General features: G+C 41.5%; 1 long non-coding RNA gene across 2 annotated transcripts in view; it reads right to left on the bottom strand.

Moving 5' to 3' along the window:
• Positions 1–14670, bottom strand: part of LOC144454466 (uncharacterized) — a 20459-nt gene extending 5789 nt beyond the window's left edge. Inside the window, exons 1-2 of one of the 2 annotated variants that reach the window (XR_013482871.1) lie at positions 14057–14670; positions 13768–13878 (exon numbers count right to left, since the gene is read on the bottom strand). This is a non-coding gene — a long non-coding RNA (uncharacterized LOC144454466). Of the gene's footprint in view, positions 1–13767 lie in introns of both variants that reach the window. The other variant, XR_013482870.1, reaches the window with a different exon arrangement.
• Between the last annotated feature and the right edge of the window lie 6282 nt (positions 14671–20952).

The raw sequence follows: 20952 nt of genomic DNA, 5'->3' as shown, positions 1-20952 counted from the left end.
TCTCAAAATATTTCAATTAAGGTTTTTGCTATTTTTTCTTCTTCCTCTTTTCCTTCATTCCTCCCTTCCTTTCTTCTTCTTCTCCTCCTCCTCCTCCTCCTCCTCCTCCTCCTCCTCCTCCTCCTCCTCCTCCTCCTCCTCCTCCTCCTCCTCCTCCTCCTTCTTCTTCTCTTCTTCTTCTTCTTCTTCTTCTTCTTCTTCTTCTTCTTCTTCTTCTTCTCTTCTCTCTCTCCTCTCTCTCTCTCCAGGAAGATACAGGGGAAATGTGGGTCATGTTAAAAATTGATATCAGAATGCAGGATGTGGTGATTATGTGGAATCCTCTTCCGTAGGAGAATTTCATATCCAGTAGTTCAAAGACTTATAGACAAGGGACTGAATCTTAGAACTCTTTCTAGTGTGAAGGTATATGTTTGCCCTCAAAAGAGGGGTTCCTTCTAGAATTTTGATTGTGTTTTTTATGTTCATTCCATCCAACTTCCCCTCCCCTCACAAAGTGGTCCCTAATTTAGAAACTGACCCTTATCTGAAGTTGTTCCAACGATTTAAATATGTAACCCCAAAAGGCATATGTTTTGGGGTTTGTTTGAAAGGACTTGATTTCTTGCGCCGACTGCTTGAGTTGAGGATAGTTATTAAAATTATGTAAACCTTGATTAACGGAGCCATGCTCTTTTGATCATTAGTTATTTATTAAATAACAATAGAATAATGTCACTCTGTTGTGCAAAGAGCCCTAGATTTGCCATTGGAGACCCTGAGTTCTCATCCAACCACATTCTCCTTTCTTGGTCTTAGGCTAGTAACTAATGACCTTCCTGGGACCCGGGTTTCCTTAGCCTTTAAATGAGGAGGTTGCAAAGAAATGATTCCAGAGCTCCCTTCCAGCTCTCTATCAAAGATCCTGTTCCACTCTGCCTCTAAAAAATCCTTATCTTCCTTAGCATTTGCCCCAGAAGAATATCCTCCCAGAAGCCTGCTCTAATCCTTTCTCCTCTTTTGTTAATATTCTCTCTCTTATCAGATTGCCTAGGATTTATTTTCCTATGTGTATGTTATATCAAGAGTACAGCTTGGTTTCATGGCTAGAGAAGGGAAGAGAAAGAAAAAAAAAACACTTGCATTGGAGTTTCCTCACTCGGGAGTCCCTTAGGTCAGTAGTTCTCAAAGTGCAGTTCAGGGGCCCTTTCAGGGGGTCTGTGAAGTCAAAACTACTTACATAATTAAGACTAAGATTTTAATATCTAACATGGTAAATATTGATAGATATAACTCATATAAATGAAAGGTTTTTTTGGGGGGAGACATCAGTTTTTAAGAATGTAAAGGGGTCCTGAAAGCTAGAAGTTTACAGAGTTGCTGCCCTATCTAGTGCCTTCCCTTTGTTAATTATTTCCTATTTATCCCGTACATAGTTTGCTTTGTATATATTTGTTCACATGAATACATGTTGAGGCCATCAGATGGTTGCTCCCCCATTAGATTGTAAACTCCTCGAGGGCAGGGGCTGTCTTGCACCTCTTTTTTGTATGCTTGGCACATAGTAGGTGATTTTTAGAGGTTGATAGTTGTTTCCCTTGTTAGATTGTAAGCTCCTTGAGGGTAGGGACTGTCTTTTGTCCCTTTTTTGTATCCTTGGCTTAGAACAGTGCTTGGCACATAGTAGGTGATTTTTAGAGGTTGATAGTTGTTTCCCTTGTTAGATTGTAAGCTCCTTGAGGGTAGGGACTGTCTTTTGTCCCTTTTTTGTATCCTTGGCTTAGAACAGTGCCTGGCACATAGTAGGTGCTTAATTAATGCTTACTGAATTGAAAATCACAGGTCTTGTCCCAATGCTATTATCACTTCTCACTCCCCCCTCCTGCCCCAGGAAACCCCAAGGAAAATGTAAGCTCTGTGAGGGCAGGCACTGCTTTTTATTTTTTGTCGTGGCGTCCCCTGCACAGAGGCCAATACCAGACACATAAGAAATGTTTTCTTTGCCTTTTGCTTTTTACTCTGCTCTAACTTTCTTGAATCTCTGTGCCACGAGGCCCCTTGTCCTGACCCCCCCCCCCCCATTAGAGAGCTTTCTCTTGCAACAAACCATGGGAAGCAAAACCAGGCCAAACACTGGCGACTTCATCTGACAATTTGTTAGGGTCTGTAATCCAGGAGGGAAGCGTGCTTCTTCATTGCTCTTTAATCAGATTCCGATTACTGATACACATCCCACATAAGGTGATTAAATTTCTTGAATTAGCATACAGACCTTAGGATCAGGAGGAATCACAGGCCTTGAGCTAGATGGGGCCATCTAGGCCAATTTCCACATTAGGCAGATAAGAAAAGTGAGGAAAAGGTTAAGGGGCTTGCTAAAGGTCACATGGAACCTAAGGGTCATTGATGTAGAACAAGAAGGACCTCAGACCCCTTCTAATCCACCTTCCTCCTTATGAAGATGTGGAAACTGAGGCCAGGGAGGTTACATGAAGTACCAAAGATATGTGTCAGAGATGAGATTTGAACTCAGAGCCTATGATCCCCGGAAATGGGGTTTGATTCCAAAAGTAATACTACTTCCCTCTACTCCAAAGATCCTCAACTTTTTTTGCGTCATGGGCCTTTCTGGCAAACTTTGGACTCCTCAGAATTATGTTTTTCATTTCAAAAAAAAATAAGCAGAATTACAAAAGAAACCAAAACCAATTATGTTGAAATACAGTTATCAAAGTTTTTTTTTTTTTAAGGTCATGGATCCCCAGGTTAAGAAACTGTTCTGTACCATACTACTTTCTGAACTGGTCTGTGTAGACCTTGCTTATATTCACTCTCATGGCCTATGGTTGAGACCTTGGGTGAATCACTTCTGAAGCTCTCTGGGTTTCAGTCTGCTCACCTGTAGACTGAGTGCCTTGGTCTCAAGTCAGTAAGCATTTATTAAGCACCTACTATGTGCCAGGCGGTATAGCCTTGGAGGTACAAAGAAAGTAAAAAATGGAGACACAAAAGAAGGAAGAGTTCCTTTCCTTAAGAGCTCACATTCTAATGAGGGAAGAAAACATACAGACAACCATATACACGTGAGATATGTGTGTGTGTGTGTGTGTGTGTGTACGTGCATGTGTATATACACCTATATAATACACACACACACACACACACACACACACACACAGTGTCAGTTGAAAGCAATCTTAGAGGGAAGGACTCTAGCTTAAAGTAGCATTTGAGTAGGTACTTGAAGGAAACTAAGAGGTAAAGATGAACAAGGAGAAAAGGTCTAGGCCTGAGTCCAAGAAGATGAACTCAAAGGTTCCTTCCCATCCCCAGTGCTATCATGCTACCACAACCTTGTATTCTGTTCATCTGCAGGTCAGTGTTGTTATTGTTTAGTCATGTTTGACTCTTTGTGGCCTTTTTGATGTTTTCTTGGCAGAGGTATGGGAGTGGCTTGCCATTTCCTTCTCTAGTTCATTTTACAGATGAGTAAACTGAGGCAAACAGGTTGAGTGACTTGCCCAGGGTCTGAGGGCAGACTTGAACTTGTGAAGATGAATTTTCCTTAATGCCAAGCTCAGTGCTCTCTCCACTCCACTGTTCAGCTGCCCAGGTCAATGTTACTGGAAAACAAATTTTAGCTTCTTCTGGTTGTTTAGGGCCAGAGGACCACTAAAAGAAGAGAGTGAGCAATGTAAGACTGATGATTAAACTCGTGATAAGAGCAGGAAATAAGTTTGTGTATGTTGGAAAAGGGCAGTGAGGTGGTAGGTGGATAAAGTGCCAGGCCTGGAGTCAGGAAGACTCAGCTTCCTGAGTTCCAATCTGGCCTCAGACACTTACTAGCTATGTGACCCTGGGCAAGTCACTCAACCCTGTTTGCTTCAGTTTCCTCATCTGTAAAATAAGCCAGAGAAGGAAATGGCAAACCACTCCAGTATCTTTGCCAAGAAAACCCCAAATGGGGTCAGTAAGCATCAGACACGATTGAAAATGACTGAACGATAGCAAATATTTGAAGATCTGCCTTGACATGAATTTGGATATCAATGGGCATGAGTAAGAGTGGAGATGGAGAAAAAGCAGACCCTCTCCTGGGAGGTGCAGCTGAAGAAATGCACCAATGATTATTAGGTTTTTCTATTCTACAGTGACCAATTTATTTTTCCCTTGCTATTGATCGCCATATAATTTTATGTCAACGCATGGTTATTAGTATAGGTGGTCTCATTCTCCCTAACAGTAGATGAACAATAGCTGCTTTTCTTCCTCGGGGTGCTCTTGCTATGCACAAACTTCAAAAAAAATTGGACTAAAGTACATGTAAAGAGCGTGTCCCAACAATTTGGACAGCACTAATAAAATCTTGGAGTTGAGTGACTTCGTGGGCAAGGCAAGGAGTCCGAGTCTTCCTGGAGAGAACTGGCAGCCAAGGCTAGGAGGCAAGGAAGGCGAAGACAAATCAGTGGCTTCAGTTGGGCTCGGGTTAGACCCCTTTGGAAAACTCAATATGAACTTGGTAGGTAGAATGGTGATTGAATACATGTGTGCTTGCTCTTCCAGGGTTCTCATAGAATGAGGCAGTGTTTTCCTCATAAGATGGTAGACCGACAATTGGAAGGGACCTCAGGATTCATCCCATCTAACCTCTCATTTTACAGATGAGGAAACTGAGGTGCAGGGAAATTCAGTGACTTACTCCAGGAGGGTACAAAGGGGCTAAACCTTAGACGTGGGTTTTCTGAAGCTAAGGCTGTTCTTTCCATTGTAATAACATCGTGTGTGTGTGTGTTCAAGATAGACAGAAGAGAATAAGTTCTAGATTATATAATATTGTAAATGATATAATACTAGGCTTTAAAGTTGGCAAAGCACTTTAAACATATTTTCTCATTTTATTCTCATAACTCTGAGAGAGAGGTGCTGTTGTTATCCTCATTTTTGTACAGATGAGGAAACTAAGGCACATGGTAATTAAGTGACTTGCTCAGGGTCACACAGTTAATAAATGTCCGAGGCCAGATTTGAACTCAAGTCTTCTTGAGTCCCAGGCCAATGCTCTTCCCTCTTTGCCAACTTGTTTACAAGGTAGTCCAAAAATCTTAATGTCATTTTAAGCTTTAATAACTTAAAACATCACTGAGACTTTTGTACACCCTATATTACATAGAGATAAATAAGACATTACCCCTGCCCTCATAGAGCTTACAGTCATCATCTAGTGAGGTCTTTCACATGCATCCGATTTTATCCAAAGTTGGTGGTGAATGGGGCAAAAAATATCCCACACCTAAAATAGTAATTTGAAAATGCTCAAGGAATCATTCAAAGATTGAAGCTAAGAGCTGAAATCATTGGTCATTGATTTCAAGTTAGAAGGGCCTTTAGATACCATGGAGTCCTGTAGATGAAGAAATGAGGCCCTGAGAGGTTAAGTGATTTGTCCTGGGGCACACAGGCAGTAACATCAGAGGTGACTCTCATGGCAACTCACCTTTTAAGGAGGAAAAGTAAAATGATGAAGTGAGTGAGTCTTAAATTGGGACTGGCTAAATATATGTAGGTTGTGGGGGCAGCTAGGAAGCGCAGTGGATAGAGCGCTGGCCCTGAAGTCAGGAGGACCTGAGTTCAAAACTGGCCTCAGACCAAACACTTGACACTTACTAGCTGTGTGACCCTGGGCAAGTCACTTAACCCCAATTGCCAATAAATAAATAAAATAAATATATGTAGGTTGGGTTAAGGTATGTGGGGTTTTTTTTTCTCTTATAGACCCAATTCACTTTGGTGGGTAAAAATACTAGAACCCTGAAGGCAGGCCTTGTGGGGTAGGATATGAAAGGGTTAGGTCAGAAGAGTCTCAGTGGTTTTAGGCATTTTGTCCTGATCTGATGAGGTCATCCAAAATGTGTCTCTTATAAGAAAACATAGTGTTTAGTACATATCAATTGTTGTTCAATTGTGTTTAACTCTCATGACCCCTTTTGGGGTTTTCTTGACAAAGATACTGGAGTGGTTGGCCATTTCCTTCTCCAGCTCATTTTACAGATGAGGAAACTGGTGAAGAGGGTTAAGTGACTTGCCCAGGGTCACACAGCTAGTAAGTGTCTGAGGGGATTCTTTCGTGAAGGCAAACTAGGCCATCTTTTGCCTCAATTCTTACTTAGCCTTTAATTATTGAATGGGTGTTGCCTTGGACAAACTGAGGCCTGAGGAAGACTTTAGCTTAAAAAGGCCAAGGTCTCCCGTTGCATCCAGGCCATCACCAGTCTCTTGATCTATGTCTTGCCACTGGACTCTGATGACTGGAGGAGAAAGCGAGGCTGGTGACTGAGCAGCTCTGCCTCACTTAAATCCAGTTCACTTGCAAGTCAAGACATCGCCCTTCCGATATCATTGGTCCTCTTAGAGAATAAAGGATAATAACACATGTCTGAGGCTGGATTTGAACTCATGTCCTCCTGACTCCAGGCTGGGTATTCCCTCCACTGGACCACCAGCTGCCCTCCATGTCTCAGACTGATTCGTAATTCCTCTTTTATGATGAGAACTATGAATGAGAACAAAGACTCATGGCTGGTGTCCAGGCCCACGCTGGACCTTCGTGGTGCTCTGTGTCTGTCATTGTTAGTTTTCTTGCTGGGAAGGGATCTTAGACTTATACAACATAGTTTTATCTAGAGCTTTATCTAGCATCTCCTTTCCATATGGAGATAAGGGGAAAGGAGGGCCCTGGAAGAAGCAGCTAGGTGGTGCAGTGGGTCTGGAGTCCAGAAGACCTGAATTCAAATCTAGCTGTGTGACCCAGGGCAAGTCGCTTAACTCTGTTTGCCTCCATCTCCTCATCTGGAAAAAAGAAATGCTAAACCACTCCAATAGTTCTGCCAAGAAAACACTCCCAAAGAGTTGGATATGACTGAAAATTGACTAAACTGAACTTAAGATCTGCAAAAAACTTTTCATGTCTCCTTTGATCCTCAAAATCACCATAGCAGGAAGGTGCTGTTATTATCACGATTTTATAGATGAGGAAACTGAGGCAGACAGAGGCCAAATGACTTGTCCAAGGTCACATATCTATTAAGTGTTTGAGACCAGAATTGAACGCAAGTCTTCCTGACTCCAGGTCTGGCCCCTGATCCACTGTACTGCTGAGCTGGAAGGGATTGCACAGGTTATTCAACCCGTTTTTTTTTTTTTAAACAAGGAAATTGAGAAGTAAAATGACTTAAGATCATAGCTTTAGAGCTGGAAAGGAGTAGAGGTCATCTGGTCCAACCTACTCATTTGGAAAATGAGAAAACTGATGCCCAGAAGGGTTAATATAAAGCTTTTTTGAAAAACTTAGAGCATTATGTTGTTATTAATATTATTAATTATTCAAGATCAAGGCTTAGGCGTTCTCAGAAACCGGGTCCAAGATTCCCATTTTGGCGTTGCTCTCTGCCTAGAAAAAAAGCAATGAGAACTGCAAGAAATTAGCATCCAAAATGAAAACTCAGGCAGCAGTTTTAGTAACCCTTTTGGTTTACTTTGTAACTTTGGCCCCAGCTGGTTTCTTGTTGAAGAGTTCTTTTACAGCCTGATGTAACAGATTTGTTCAGTCCACAATTGCTATGAATTTCTTTATTGAATCCATGTTTTTTCCCCCTTTAACTGTCTTACCTTTCTGGATGCTGTATGACCAACATTCTTATCCTAACCAAGGTACCTGAAGATAATATAGTCAATTGATAGAAAGATTGCAATTGCCACAGTTGGGGGAGAGGAAAAAAGGGAGGGGGAGGGGCGAAAGGAAATCACACACAAAAAAATCTCTTTATCTTGTAACTGAAAAATATGGGGAGCATTTTCCTTGCCCTCCTCTGAGAGGACTCCAAGCCCAAGGAATGCACTTGAGGACAAATCAGTCATCCCCTTCTCTGAAGAGCTTTGTTTGATCATTCTTCAGCTGAGTTACCTTCACATGTGAATTCTGTCCTTTGCCTCTAGATACAATTAGTTTGACATCTTCTGGACTATCCCCCTTGGCTCTGGGAAGGTTCTAGAGTACTTGAGTTCCTCTAGAATGTCCATAATGGGAGAGTGATGTCAAGTTAGAAGATAAGTTCCTAGAAGCCAGGACTCCCTTAATGGAGCCCAAGGTCTTGTTCCCATGCTGGGGCTGCCATATTACACTGTCAATTCATTGAGCCTGCATTCCACTAATATCACCAGACCTCTTCCAGACAGACTTTTGTCTAACCATCCTGAAGTTAGGTGACTTCAATCTGAATTTCAGTTTTGCTATTTATTTACTTGTATAACTGTGCACAAGTCACTATACCTCTCTGGGCCTCAGTTTACCCATCTGCAAAATGAGACTAGATGGTCTCTAAGTTCCTCCCAGCTCTAGATCAAGTGTCCTATGACGCTTGGTTTGGGGTAAGCCAGACTCAGGCTGGCATCCTCTTTAGATTCAGTGTTGGATTGAAATGAGGCAGTCTTAGGTCATTCTACAGCAAGCAAAAGGAGGTTTACTTGACTATGGTATACAAAGAATATTCAACAAGGGGAAGGGAAGGAAAGAAGCATTATTAAGCACCTACTGTATGCCAGGGATGAACAGCTAGGTTGCTCGGTGGATGCCAGAATGGTGAATGCCAGACCTGGAGTCAGGAAGACTCATCTTCATGAGTTCAAATCTGGTCTCAGACAATTTCTGGCTATGTGACCCTGGACAAGTCACTTAACTCTGTTTGCCTCAGTTTCCTCATCTGTAAAATGAGCTGGAAAAGGAAATGGCAAACCACTCCAGTATCTTTGTCAAGAAAACCTCAAAAGGGGTCACAGAGAATCAGGTAAGACTAAAAAATGATTTATCAACCTTAGATATTTACACAAATTTTGAAATTTATAACTGTAAGACCTGTGATTTCAACAACATATACTGAGCACTGTTCAACAAAGGGAACAAACATTAAGTGCCTACTTTATGTCAGTCAGTTTGCCAAGTGCTTTACAAACAGTGCCTTATTTGATCTCCACAACAGCCTGGGAGGTAGGTGCTGTTATTATCCCCATTTTATAGTCGAGGAAACTGAGGCAGATGGGGGTTAAGTGACTTGCCCAGGGTCACACAGCTAGTGAGTGTTTGAGGCCAGATTTGAATTTAAGTATTCTAGAATCTTTCCAGAGCCAAGGGAGATAGTCCAAAAGATTCAAAACTAATTGTATTTGGAGGCAAAGGACAGAATTCACACTCAAGGTAACTCAACTGAAATAGATTTCAACTGATGCTTTATGCACTGTACCATTTAGCTGTCTCTATATTCAACAAGGGTACTCCAGGGCCCTCCTTTTCCCTCATCTTCATATGGAATGTTTGGCCAACAGGATAGAATCGGAAGGGCCTTGGGTGACCAGGAAGCCACGTCAATATGGCCTGAGGAAGTTGCCGTACCGCTCTGGGTCAATCAAGACTATGACTCAACTTTATCATCTTTCAGGAGAAAAAAAAAAGCCTCACCCATGTGGTAGGAAGGGGAGTGGGTTGGGGTAAACAGAGGTGTTAGCACACCCTGGACAAGTCATTACCTGTTCTAGATCTCAGTTTTACCATGTGTAAAATGAGTCTTCTCAGATGCTTTCCATCTCTGGATCTGTGATCCTAAAGGCCACATGCTCCATGGTTATTAGACATGCATGGTCAGTGAATTACATATATATTACCGTACAATTTTTTTATTCAGACAAGCTAAGCATATCTAGGGAAATTCTAGAGGAAGAGGAATTAGAAAAAAAAAGAGGGGAACTAGGTAGCCAGTCAATAAGCATTTATTAGGCACCTACTATGTGCCAGGCAATGTGCTAAGCACCAAGCTAAAAGGCAGTCCCTGTCCTCAAGGAGCTTACAGTCAGGAAGCTGTTTGGAGAGATTTTTGAATTTGCTGAATCCTAAATTTAGGAAGGCCTGGGAAGCTGGGCCTCCCCCTTCTTTAGCAGTAACTCCTGATGACATGGCCTGGGTGTTACTGGATTCCTTGGCTGATACATGACCCTGCTCGTAGGTGTAGAAAACCAGTGCAGCTGATCATGGTATGTTCACCTTAGGTGAATAATAATTATAGTAGCTGGCATTTGTATGCTGCCTTAACGTTCACTTTACAAATCTTATTTGATCCTCACGATGAATCTGGGATATAGTTGTTATTATTATCTCCATTTTACAGATGAGAATACTGAGACTGATAAAGGTTATATGACTTGCCCGGGGTCACATAGCTAGCTAATAAGCGTCTAAGGCAGGATTTGAACTTAGATCTTCCTGACTCTCAGTCCCACACTCTACCCACCACGCCACCCAGCTACCTCTAAAGACAACATTTCTCCCTCTTCAGTATGTTATTCTCTTGCTGAAGATTGACGAGTGGAGGAAGTCATTGAGAAGGGGAAGAATAGTACCAGTAAAAATTCAGACATAGAAAGGTAGGGAGCCAAGCAGGCAACAAGCATTTATGAAGTGCTTACTGTGTACCAGGCACTGTACTAAGTGATGGGGATACAGATAAAAGCAAAAACACAGTGCCTGCCCTCAAGGAGCTTACATTTTAATGGGAGTAGATGACACTTGTAAAGGGGCTGAAGAGGGTGGTCCCTGGGGGTTCAGAGAGAAGGATAGTAGTGGCACCGGAGAGTCAGAAGCCCAGCTTGAAGAGGAGCAAACCATGGGCTGATTCTCCCAAAATACAGGCCTTCAGAGGAGAACCATTGAAGTTTCTTGAGCAGGGGAGTAATCTGGTCAATTATACTTGAGGGAAATTGTTTAGGAAGTTAATTGGAAGATGTATGGGAAGGGGAGAGACATGGAAACAGAGAGTCAAATTAGAAGGTTATTTCCAATTATCTAGGCAGTCTGGTTGTGATGGGAGGGGAGAAGAGGAGACAGTTGTGAGATGTTATGGAAGTAGAATCACCAAAATCAGAAACTGATTAGATATGGGGGTTGGTGACCTTTCTAGACTTTGGTTTCCTGCTCTGTAAAATGAAGAGGTGAGATTAGCTCATCTGAAGCTCTGTCTAATGTTAGTAGAAATCAGGATTTAAAATGTGTCAGCTTCAACAGCCCCAACAGACAGTGGTTGCTTCGCAGATGAGAGTTATCTGAGCAATCCTTTCTCCCCTGCTTTTTATCTGCTCTTGGTATGACAGGTCTGAGAGACAACGCATCCTCTTTCCCTGAAGAAAGCTTGCATTTGAGGCATGCATGGCTTACTCTTTTAGGGCTGTAAACTGCACTGCTTCACTTCCTCCTGATAAGTGAGCTCTTCTGTTAACATCCAATGCCTAGCCTAAAACTGGTCTTTATCCTTAGCTTGCTTCGTCTTCCACAATGGGAAACTGGGATACCATGCCCAGATTTCTTCTATAGACTACCATTCATGGAATCATAGATTTGGAGGCTAGGTGGTGCAATGGATAGAGAGCTGGGCCTGAAGTCAGGAAGACTCATCTTCCTGAGTTCAAATCTGACTTCAGACACTTACTAGCTGGGTGACCCTGGGCAAGTAACTTTATCCTGTTTGCCTCAGTTTTCTCATCTGTCAAATGAGCTGGAGAAGGAAATGCAAACTACTGCAGGATCTTTGCCAAGAAAAACCCCAGAAAGGGGTCACGAAGAGTCAGACACAACTGAAAAATGACCAAACAATAGCATGTATGCCTATACACATATATGTACATGTATACATGAATATATGTATATACACATCTATACACACATACATATACATATACTTACTCCTTCAAAAGTCTAGTATAATTTTAAGCTTTAATATCTTAAACTGCATTAAGATTTTTTGGATACCTTGCATATCTACACACACACATATGTATGTGTATATACCCACAGGTACACATATATACATACACTGTTGATATTGTTCAGTTGTTTCACTTTTGTCTGACTCTTTGTGACCCCATTTGCTGTTTTCTTGGCAGAGATACTGGAGTGGTTTGCCATTTCCTTCTCTATCTCATTTTACAGATGAGAAAACTGAGGCAAATAGAGTTAAGTATCTTGCCCAGGGTCACATAGCTAGTAAGTATAAGAGGCTAGATTGGAACTCAGATATTCCTGACTCCAGGCCTGGCACTCTATCCATTTTGCCACCTAGCTGCCTGATACATCCATTATATGCACATACATATGCATTATGTGTTTATATGTATGTGTATGCATTTGTATATATACACCATATCTATGTATAGATATAAGTGCTATCCTAGTTAATTGTTTGAAAAGCGGGATATAAATGTACATATACACAATACACACATATGTAAGTGTCTATGTGTGTGTGTGTATTATATATATATATATATATCTTGACTAGTTAAACTTAGTTTATTGAAAGTTTAGCATGAATGCCCCCCTTTTTACTGTGAATCACATATATGTCCCTCTTCTCTAAGCACTTGCCTCAGTAATTTTTTTTTTTTTGCCATAGACAAATAGTCATTGACAAATATTCCAAGCTTGGCCATAATTGCCTCACTTAAAAAAAGCCTTATTCCCAATCAAACGTGCTTGCGGACCTATCTTCAGTGCAGGACTACTCCTCGAGGTTGGCTCTTTCCCTCCATTGAGATTATGCCTTTATTTCACTGTAGGATTAAGAGCCCAAAGGGAACATTAAAGACAATCTGGTCCAGTTTTCCCATTTTACAGAAGTAAAACTGACTAAGAAATAAGAAAACAATAAGATTAAATGACATCATCAAAGAACCATGTGATGGGGGAGGCAATATGTTATAGCTCAGGAATTTCAAATTAAAATAGAAATGGTGGCCATTAAATCATATATAAGGAGTCCTGCAGGCTGCATATTGACTTAAAAAACACATTTTAACATTATCTGTCTTTTATTGTATTTATATTTACTTTTAAAAACCATTGCCCAATTATATTTTAATCTGATTTGGCTGCACTTGGGAGTGTGCAGTCCTCAATGGCCCTTGGACCCTGTGATTGACATGTCTGGTGCAGTAGGTAGAATACCAGAAGTCTGGGTTAATCTGACCTCAGAATCATCAAGTAGCTGTGTGGCCTTGGGCAAACCACTCACCCCCTCTGAGTCTCAGTCAAATGAGGGACGTTGGATTTGATCCCTACTTTGCTCCCTTCTAGCTACAAGTCTATGACCCTGTAAGAGAGAATGGGCTGGTGATGTGTCAAGGGTGACAGGTGACAGATGGACACCAGAATATCACTGGTACCCATGCCAATGTCGGGGTAAGCAAGGAAATCCTCCGGCTTGTTGGGTAACCCTTCTGGTGAACTGATTGGAGGTCCTGGATGAGCCCTAGAGGATTAGAAGAGGGGTTGGTCTCTAATGTTATTGGGATCCTGGAATGATGACTCCAGAGATGTAGCTGAAGTGGACCTCTCAGGCCCTCTAGTCCAACCCAACCCACTCATTGGAACAGATGGAGAAACTGAGACCCACAGACCGACAAAGGCGGTCAGCATCAGAGGCAGGATATAAACTCAGATTGCCTGGCTTCACTGCCAAGACTTTTTCCAGTATTACATCTGTGTTTTTTCTAAACTGATATAAGATCAAAGGTTCATTTGAAGGAAAGAAACTGAGAACCCGCCCAAAGACGTTCAGCTATTCACTCAAGGTTATGTAAGCAGTAAATTATAGCTCTCGGGTTCAAACCTAGCCTTTTGACTCTAATTCCAGAGGTTTTTCCTCAACGTCAGGCTATAGATACAAAGATCGATAGAGAAAGGAAATGACTTACCTAAGGTCATTCTGGGAGTGAGTAGTGGAACAGTAATACCACCTAGACTTTTGATCAAACTTCCTCAGTTGTAGGTTTTTGCTTGTTTGCTTTTCAGTTTGAAGAGGTAGGCTGCTCATAAACAATGGAACACATTTGGATAATCACTCAACACACTTTTTAAAAAAAATAATGTTTTATTTTTTCCCCACTTAGCTGTAAAAACTTTTTTTTAAAGTTTTGAGTTCCAAATTCAATCCCTCCCTCCCCTACCCCCTCCCTGTCTGATATCCATTATAAGTCAACACACCTTTGTTAAGCACTTCCAATGTCTTAGGCACCACGCTTGTTACTGGGAATACAGAGACAAAAGTGACATCTTCCTGGTTCTCAGAAAGCTTGCATCCTAGTGGTTAGACACAGACACATGCTATCTCTTGACTACATCTCACACAGAGTTTTGGGATACACTCCCTGGAAGGGGATCCTCCATGTCTTCCTAATGGGGTGGCTATGCGTGGCCTACCTGGTGCAGGAACATCTCAGCAAAGCAGAGTTTGAAAAGATTTGGGAAGGAGAGCCTGGATGAAGATGATTCCATGAACTGGTCCATTATGACCTCATGTCTATTATTCCAGAAAAATGTCTTGAGTAGAGGGAAACCGTGTCAATTTAATTTAATTCAATTTAATTAAATTCAAAATGTATTCATTGAGCACTGTCAGTCAGCAAATAAGCATTTGACAAGTGTTAACTCAGAGCACTCTGCCAGACTCTGGGGATAAAAAGACAAAGAAGGAAACATACCTGCCCTCAGAAAGCTTACCTTCTAATGGGAGAGACAAGTACATATATAAGGATATACAGAATAAATATAAAGGGGGTTAATTCAAATAAAAATTAACAATGGTAGCTGTGGTGGAGGGAGTATGTCTACTGAAGCATGCAAAAGGTACAATCTACATCAATGAAGCCAGTAGCCACACTAAAGCCTGACATATAAGCAAATTAAAATAGCTTTGTTGTACCTCTCTCCTCTATCCTCTTCCCTTCTCCCACCATAGTTAGGTGGGTCATAGGGTCATTAATACACTCAATCAACCAACCAATTAAAAAGCATTTATTAATGTTTGCTGTGTGCCAGGCCTGATGCTAAGAGCTTGAAAGATACAAAGAAAGGCAAAAAATGTTTCTTGCTGTCAAAAAACTCCTAGTCCAATGGGGAAAACAACATACAAACAACTATGTATAAACAACATTACATACAGGACAGATTAGAGATAATCAATAGGGAGAATGCTGAGTGTTTAGGGGAATTGGGAAAGGCTTTTGGTAGAAGGTAATCCTAGGAGGGAAAGCCTGTAATAATTACAGAAGACCTGGAAAGGCCTCCTATAGAAGACATCCTTTGAGCTAGGTCTTGAAAGAAATCAAGGATTCTAATAGGCATAAGTGAGAAGGAAGAGCATTCCAGGAAAGGAGGAGAGCCATTGCAAAGGTACAGAGAAGGGAGAAAATGGCCGTGATGATGATCAATCATTTAGTAAGGGCTTGTATTATTAGTGAGAAACCCTGCTAGGTGCTGAAGATACAGTTATAAACAAGAAAGAAAGATCATTCCTGCCCTCAAGGAGTTTACCTTCTAATAGAGAAAGACAGTGCATAAAAGGGAGCTGGGAAGGAGGTGGGAAAAGATCTGAGCATTGTGGAGGTGATTGGGAAATGTCTGAGAAGTGATGTGGAGGCCTGGTTTGGGATGAGATAAGAGGAAGGCTCACTTAGCAGATCTGTGGCTCCTGGAAGAACATCCAAGATTCCAATGGGAAGATGAGGAGGAGAATGGTCAGAGGGGAGTCAGTGTAATTTGGAAATGAATGGGAAGTGATATAGAGGTCTAGCTCCGGGAAAGATGAGGTGAGAGATCACCTATTAAAACTTTCAGAGAGATGGAATATCTTACACAAGGGACCACATGTAGGCCAATATGGCAGCACTACAGGATGGACCAGAAGCCATACTTAAACCTGGATCTTCCTGAAATAAGAGCTAGCTCTCAACCCACTATCTCCCACTGTCTTTCATACCTTTATTTTTTAGATAACACACGCACACACGCGCGCACACACACACACACACACACACACCATAGTCTTAGAACTGAAAATTCCAGAGGAAACAACCCTTGTTGGGAGCAGGCCAATGGCAAGCAATGGGTCTTTTTAATGCCTGGCTGATATGAATATAGAACTTTTAGAAAATAATGGGAGGAAATTAAATGCAATTTTCTCCTCTGAACCTTCTTTCATTTGACCGTTCTTTTCTGAGACTCATCTACAGCTGGGTATGTATGCCAGATTCTGAAACACAGAATCTTTGAGCTTACTAAAGAGGAAAATCACAGCATACTCCTCTCTTAAAATTGGGCACAAACAAATTTAAGATAATCAGACTAGTGGCAGCTTATTTTAAATGGAATTTAAGAATATATCACAAATAACTCATGTTCCTCCAACAATAATTTAAGAATGAAAGATAAATTTGGCTGCTTAAGTGAGACATTTGGTGACTTTGAGCTTTTAAATTATGGAATAGGCACCAATTTTCATTGGTGGAGGGACTTTTTTTATATTGGTGGAATCTGTGGTCTAGACCCAATACAAAAACAAAACCTAGGAAATGTTGAGGAAGAGATCATTAACAACTGGGGTTGGGGGTGGGATGGAGGGAGGATCCAGATGGGCCTCCTGGAGAAACTGACACCTGAACTGAATTTTGAAGAAAGCTAGAATTTCTAAGAGGGGGAAGTGAGGAGGGGGTGAATGGAAGGCATGGGAAACAGCCAGTACAAATGCTTGGAAATAGGAGGTTGAATTTTTGTATAGAGTATAGCTAGCAGATTAATTTGACTAGAACAGAGAGATTGGGAAAGGAAATAATATGAAATAAGAGGGGAAAGGTAGATGGGAGCCTTGATCACTAAAGGATTGACTGCTAAATGAATTTTTTTTCTCCCCTGTTTCCTTTTATTTTTATCTGCTAGGTTAAAAAAAAGATGGGGTCACCATTTGCCTTGGTGGAAGGAGTATCCATACCATGAAATTGGCAATTACTTGAATATTAGGTATTATATGAATGATTGAGAATGAATGGATGGACGGATGGATGGATAGGTGAGTGAATGGATGGAGATAGCATGGTTCTGTGGAAAGCATGCTGTATTTGAAGTCACAGGCCATGGGTTCAAATCTCAACTCTGCCATTCCTACCTACGTGATGCTGGGCACAACTCTGGGCTTCAGTTTCCTCATCTGTAAAACTGAAGGCTCAGATTAGATAGATAACCTAGAAATAATTCTAAAGCTATGGTCCTAAAAAAGATTTTGATATATAATTATTGGGTGAAAACTTAGTTACCTATAGACCTCTTTCTTGTAATTTAAGAACATCACCATGCTTTATTTCTCATTGGAATCATAAAATAGCAGAAACTTGGAGTTGGAAGGGAATTTATAGATAAACTAATCCTACATTTTTTGGATGAAGAAACTGCAGAGAGGTGGAGCAACTTGTCTGAGGTCACACAAAAAAGTTCATGACTCAAGCAGAACTCCTGGCTTCCAGCTCCATTTTCTAGAATGTAAGCTCCTCAAGGGCTTTTTTGTTTGTTTGTTTGTTTTTTTCCTTGAATTCCTAGTGCCTAGCACTGACTCAATACTTGTTGAATGAATCTTCACCAATAAATAAACCAAAATGCCGTGAAATAGAAGACAGATCAAGCAAAAAAAAAAAATCCAAATTATTAAGTCAATTATTTGAGGGCTATTATTCTTGTTATTTATATCATCTAGAATTTAGGAAAGTGAAGTTTAGTTTTAGTGAAAGGAACACCCGATTGTCCTTGACATTTTCTAGGCTTTTTGGAAATATGGCTTTGTCAAGACTTGTGATGGGAACTTAGAGAGAATGACTGAAAAACTGTTAGGATGCTTAGGGAATGTTTCTCTAGAGTTGAAGGGTACCTCTGGTGGAGCCAGGTCCACCTCCTCATTATAAAGATCTTGGGAGTGAAGTGATTTGCCCAAGGTCACCCAGGTTGTAAACCTCAGAGATAAGATTTCAGATCAGGTCTTTTGACTCCAGGGTTAAGGCTTTTTTCCACTGTGAGCATTTTCTCCAGCCTCTGATGTGTGGAAATTATTTGATGGATTGAAAAGTAAATAGTTACCAAGCAAGTCTGGCTGGTTTTATTGCTGGTCAAAGAGAGGCAGCGTGCTGTGCAAAACTTAATATGTTATATAAATAGCAGCTTTCTTCATCTCTGAGAAGCAGTGCAACATAGCCTATATGGAGTCAACCTCAAAGTCAGGAGATGCTGGGTGTGAATCCTGTTTCTTATGGCCCTGGGGACTGTCAGCAGTTGTCTTGACTTTTGTTCTGGACTTCCATGGCTCTGGAGGAGAGAGTGAGGCTCTGCTCTGCCTCACTTAAATCTAATGCACATGCAAGTCATGACTTCTTGGTCCAGTTACAATGGCCCTGGGTAAATCACTTAATCTGTTAGTGTTCTAGGAAGCTCTATAAAATGCTAATTAGCAGAGCTGGTACTGGTCTGAACTGGATAGAGGTGGCTTAGTCACTGGGAGTTCCTTATACCAGTGAAATCAGAGAGCTGATCAAGAAAAAAAATAGTAATTATTGGTGATATAAAGAAGCAGTGACATTATGAATAGTCAGCCTTAGAGTCAGAAAGGCCCTGGGTTCAAGTCTTGCTTGATGTCTGCTGTCTCTGATGAGATGAGCTAATCACTTAACATAATTCTCTAAAGATTGCTACCTTTCTGAGTAGGTGTAGGCCTAGTATTGATAGAGGGGGTTTCCTCTTTGGAAGTTCTTTGTACCAGTGAAATCACAGGTCCAGTTCACATCTCACTGATGGTCAATGTCAAGTTTTTAACAAAATATATATGTGTGTGTGTGTATGCACACACACACACACACACACACACACACACACATATATATATATATACAGAGAGTTAGTTCACAGGCCCCCAGGTTAAGAATATAGATACACATACATATTATATATGTAAACTTAATATATGCATATAATTTTTGATAAATGCATTTCAATATGAGTGGTTTCATTGGTCAGCTGATGCGTGCTATTTGATACATTTAAAATTGTGATTCTGAGAAGGGGGTCTGTGGACTTCACTACACTGCCAGGACATAAGCAAGGTTAAGAACCCCTGGGTTAAAGGAAGTCTTCTTTAAGGAATCTACTCCCTCTAATGAAGGGAATGGTGGATGGGAGAGGGGGCCAGAAAGGGGACTTGGTGTAATATGTGAGAAAATGTTCAATTGAAGAGGTTTTATAACAGTTTCACAGCTTTGAGGCAACCAAAATTGAGATGGAAAGTCCTCTTAAAGAAAAAAAAAAGGAAATACAATGAGGCTGTTGGAAATCCAAGTCCTTCATTTCAGGGACTGGGGAGTGGGGTGGGAAGGGGTGAAGAGATTGTCCATTCAGTTCTTTTGTCCTTTTGTGCTCCAAAGTTGGAAGGGAAAGTCCAAAGCTATCTGATGCTCAGGGTATATTTCACACCCTTCCCCCACCCCCATTTGTCAATTGAAAACTCACTACTCAGAAAGCTCAGTTCTGGGTATAGTAGAGCAGACAGGCTTTTTGGAAAGTCCTTATTAACTAGCCTTTCAGCCCCCTCTTTCCCCTTCCCCCTGTCCAACAAGAAGATTATGGAGCAAGGCCTCAGCTGAAAATGGGTTGCTAAGGCTTGGCCTGATTGTCATTTACAGAGGGGCTGGTTATTTCCAAGTGGTATTAAAGAAAAAAAACATATCCCAAACTATGCATAAATGGAAGAAAAGATTAGGTTGCAACAAAAGAGCACAAACCAGGCTTAACTAAGACAGCCCCCTTATTCCTGCTTCCCCAGCAAGTTTGGAGGTGGTAGGTGAGGTAGTAGAATGGGGTGGGGTTCGGGGACAGCATTCAAAGCCTCCCTTTCCCTCCCCTTTGCCTAGGTCTCTGTAATTGCTAAGAAATAAAGCAAACAAAAAAAAAATCAAATCGAGCGTCCTTTTCATGGTCTAAACGGCTTTTTTTTCACTGGAGATCCTGGGAGGCACGTTTGTTTGGCCCAGCTCCCCTCCACCCCCGTCCCCTCAGTCCCCCCCCCAAGCAGCCCAGCCTATGTCAGACAATTGATCTCCCCGATAACCAGGCCTACAAGCCCGGTGGCTGGAATTAACTGTTACACCAATAAGCAAAATGATGGAGGAGGTTTTTTTTTTTCCTTTCCATCACCGCTGGCCTTTGCTTTTAGTGTGCCAGCTGGCATTATGGCCATGAAAAAAGAGGAGAGAGAGGAAAAAAGGGGGGCGATGGGAGAGAAAGCTACTGCAGGTTACAATGTTGACCAGGCTGGACTACTTTCACTCGATCACACTGTTTGGGGCTCTCTTTGAAGTATTTAAAAAAAAAAAGTCCTGATATAATGAAATGCGCTGGCTTTTGGCTAATGGCTGGGAAAGTACACACCCTCCCCTGAACTCTTCTTGAAGGCTATTGAACAGCAAGGTGTTAGTATCTGCCTGGGGCAGGGTGGGTAGGAGCCCCAGCGTGGGTCTGGGCTGGCTCTGGACTTCTGGCTGAGCTATAGGCGGGCTGTTGTTTTCCTTTCTTGAATGAGGGGTGGTGTGTGGACCCTAAGACCGAAGAAGAGAAATACCTGTCAAGTCATCCTTGTAGACTTGGAGTTGGAACCAGCCCTCTGCAAACAGGTAAATCAAGGACTTAAGGGGTCACACCACAGAAGCTGGCATCATCTGAGGTGGCTTGGGAGCTGTTCCCATTGTTATCTAGCAGTGAGAGATGACTTTTTACAAAGAGTTTTGCAGTTTAGGGTCAAAGGTTTAGAGCTGGAGGGGAGCTTTGAGGTCCAACTTCCTTATTTTGCAGATGAGGAAACTAAGGCACAGAGAGGTTAAGTGAGGTGCCTAGAGTCAGTCAACAATTTATTAAGCACATAGTGGGGATACAAAGGAAGAGAAAAACACAACCCTTACCCTCAAGGAACTCACATTTTAATCAGGTAAATAACATGCAGATAGATAAAAAATACAAAAAGAAAAAAAAATATGACAAATAGCAGGCAAAAAAATCTTGTACACGGGGGACATGCA

Source organism: Phascolarctos cinereus, unplaced genomic scaffold, assembly GCF_003287225.1.
Source record: "Phascolarctos cinereus isolate Bilbo 61053 unplaced genomic scaffold, phaCin_HiC Scaffold_1;HRSCAF=81, whole genome shotgun sequence".
Lineage (NCBI taxonomy): Eukaryota > Metazoa > Chordata > Mammalia > Diprotodontia > Phascolarctidae > Phascolarctos > Phascolarctos cinereus.
This window is presented reverse-complemented; position numbering and strand designations above follow the sequence as displayed.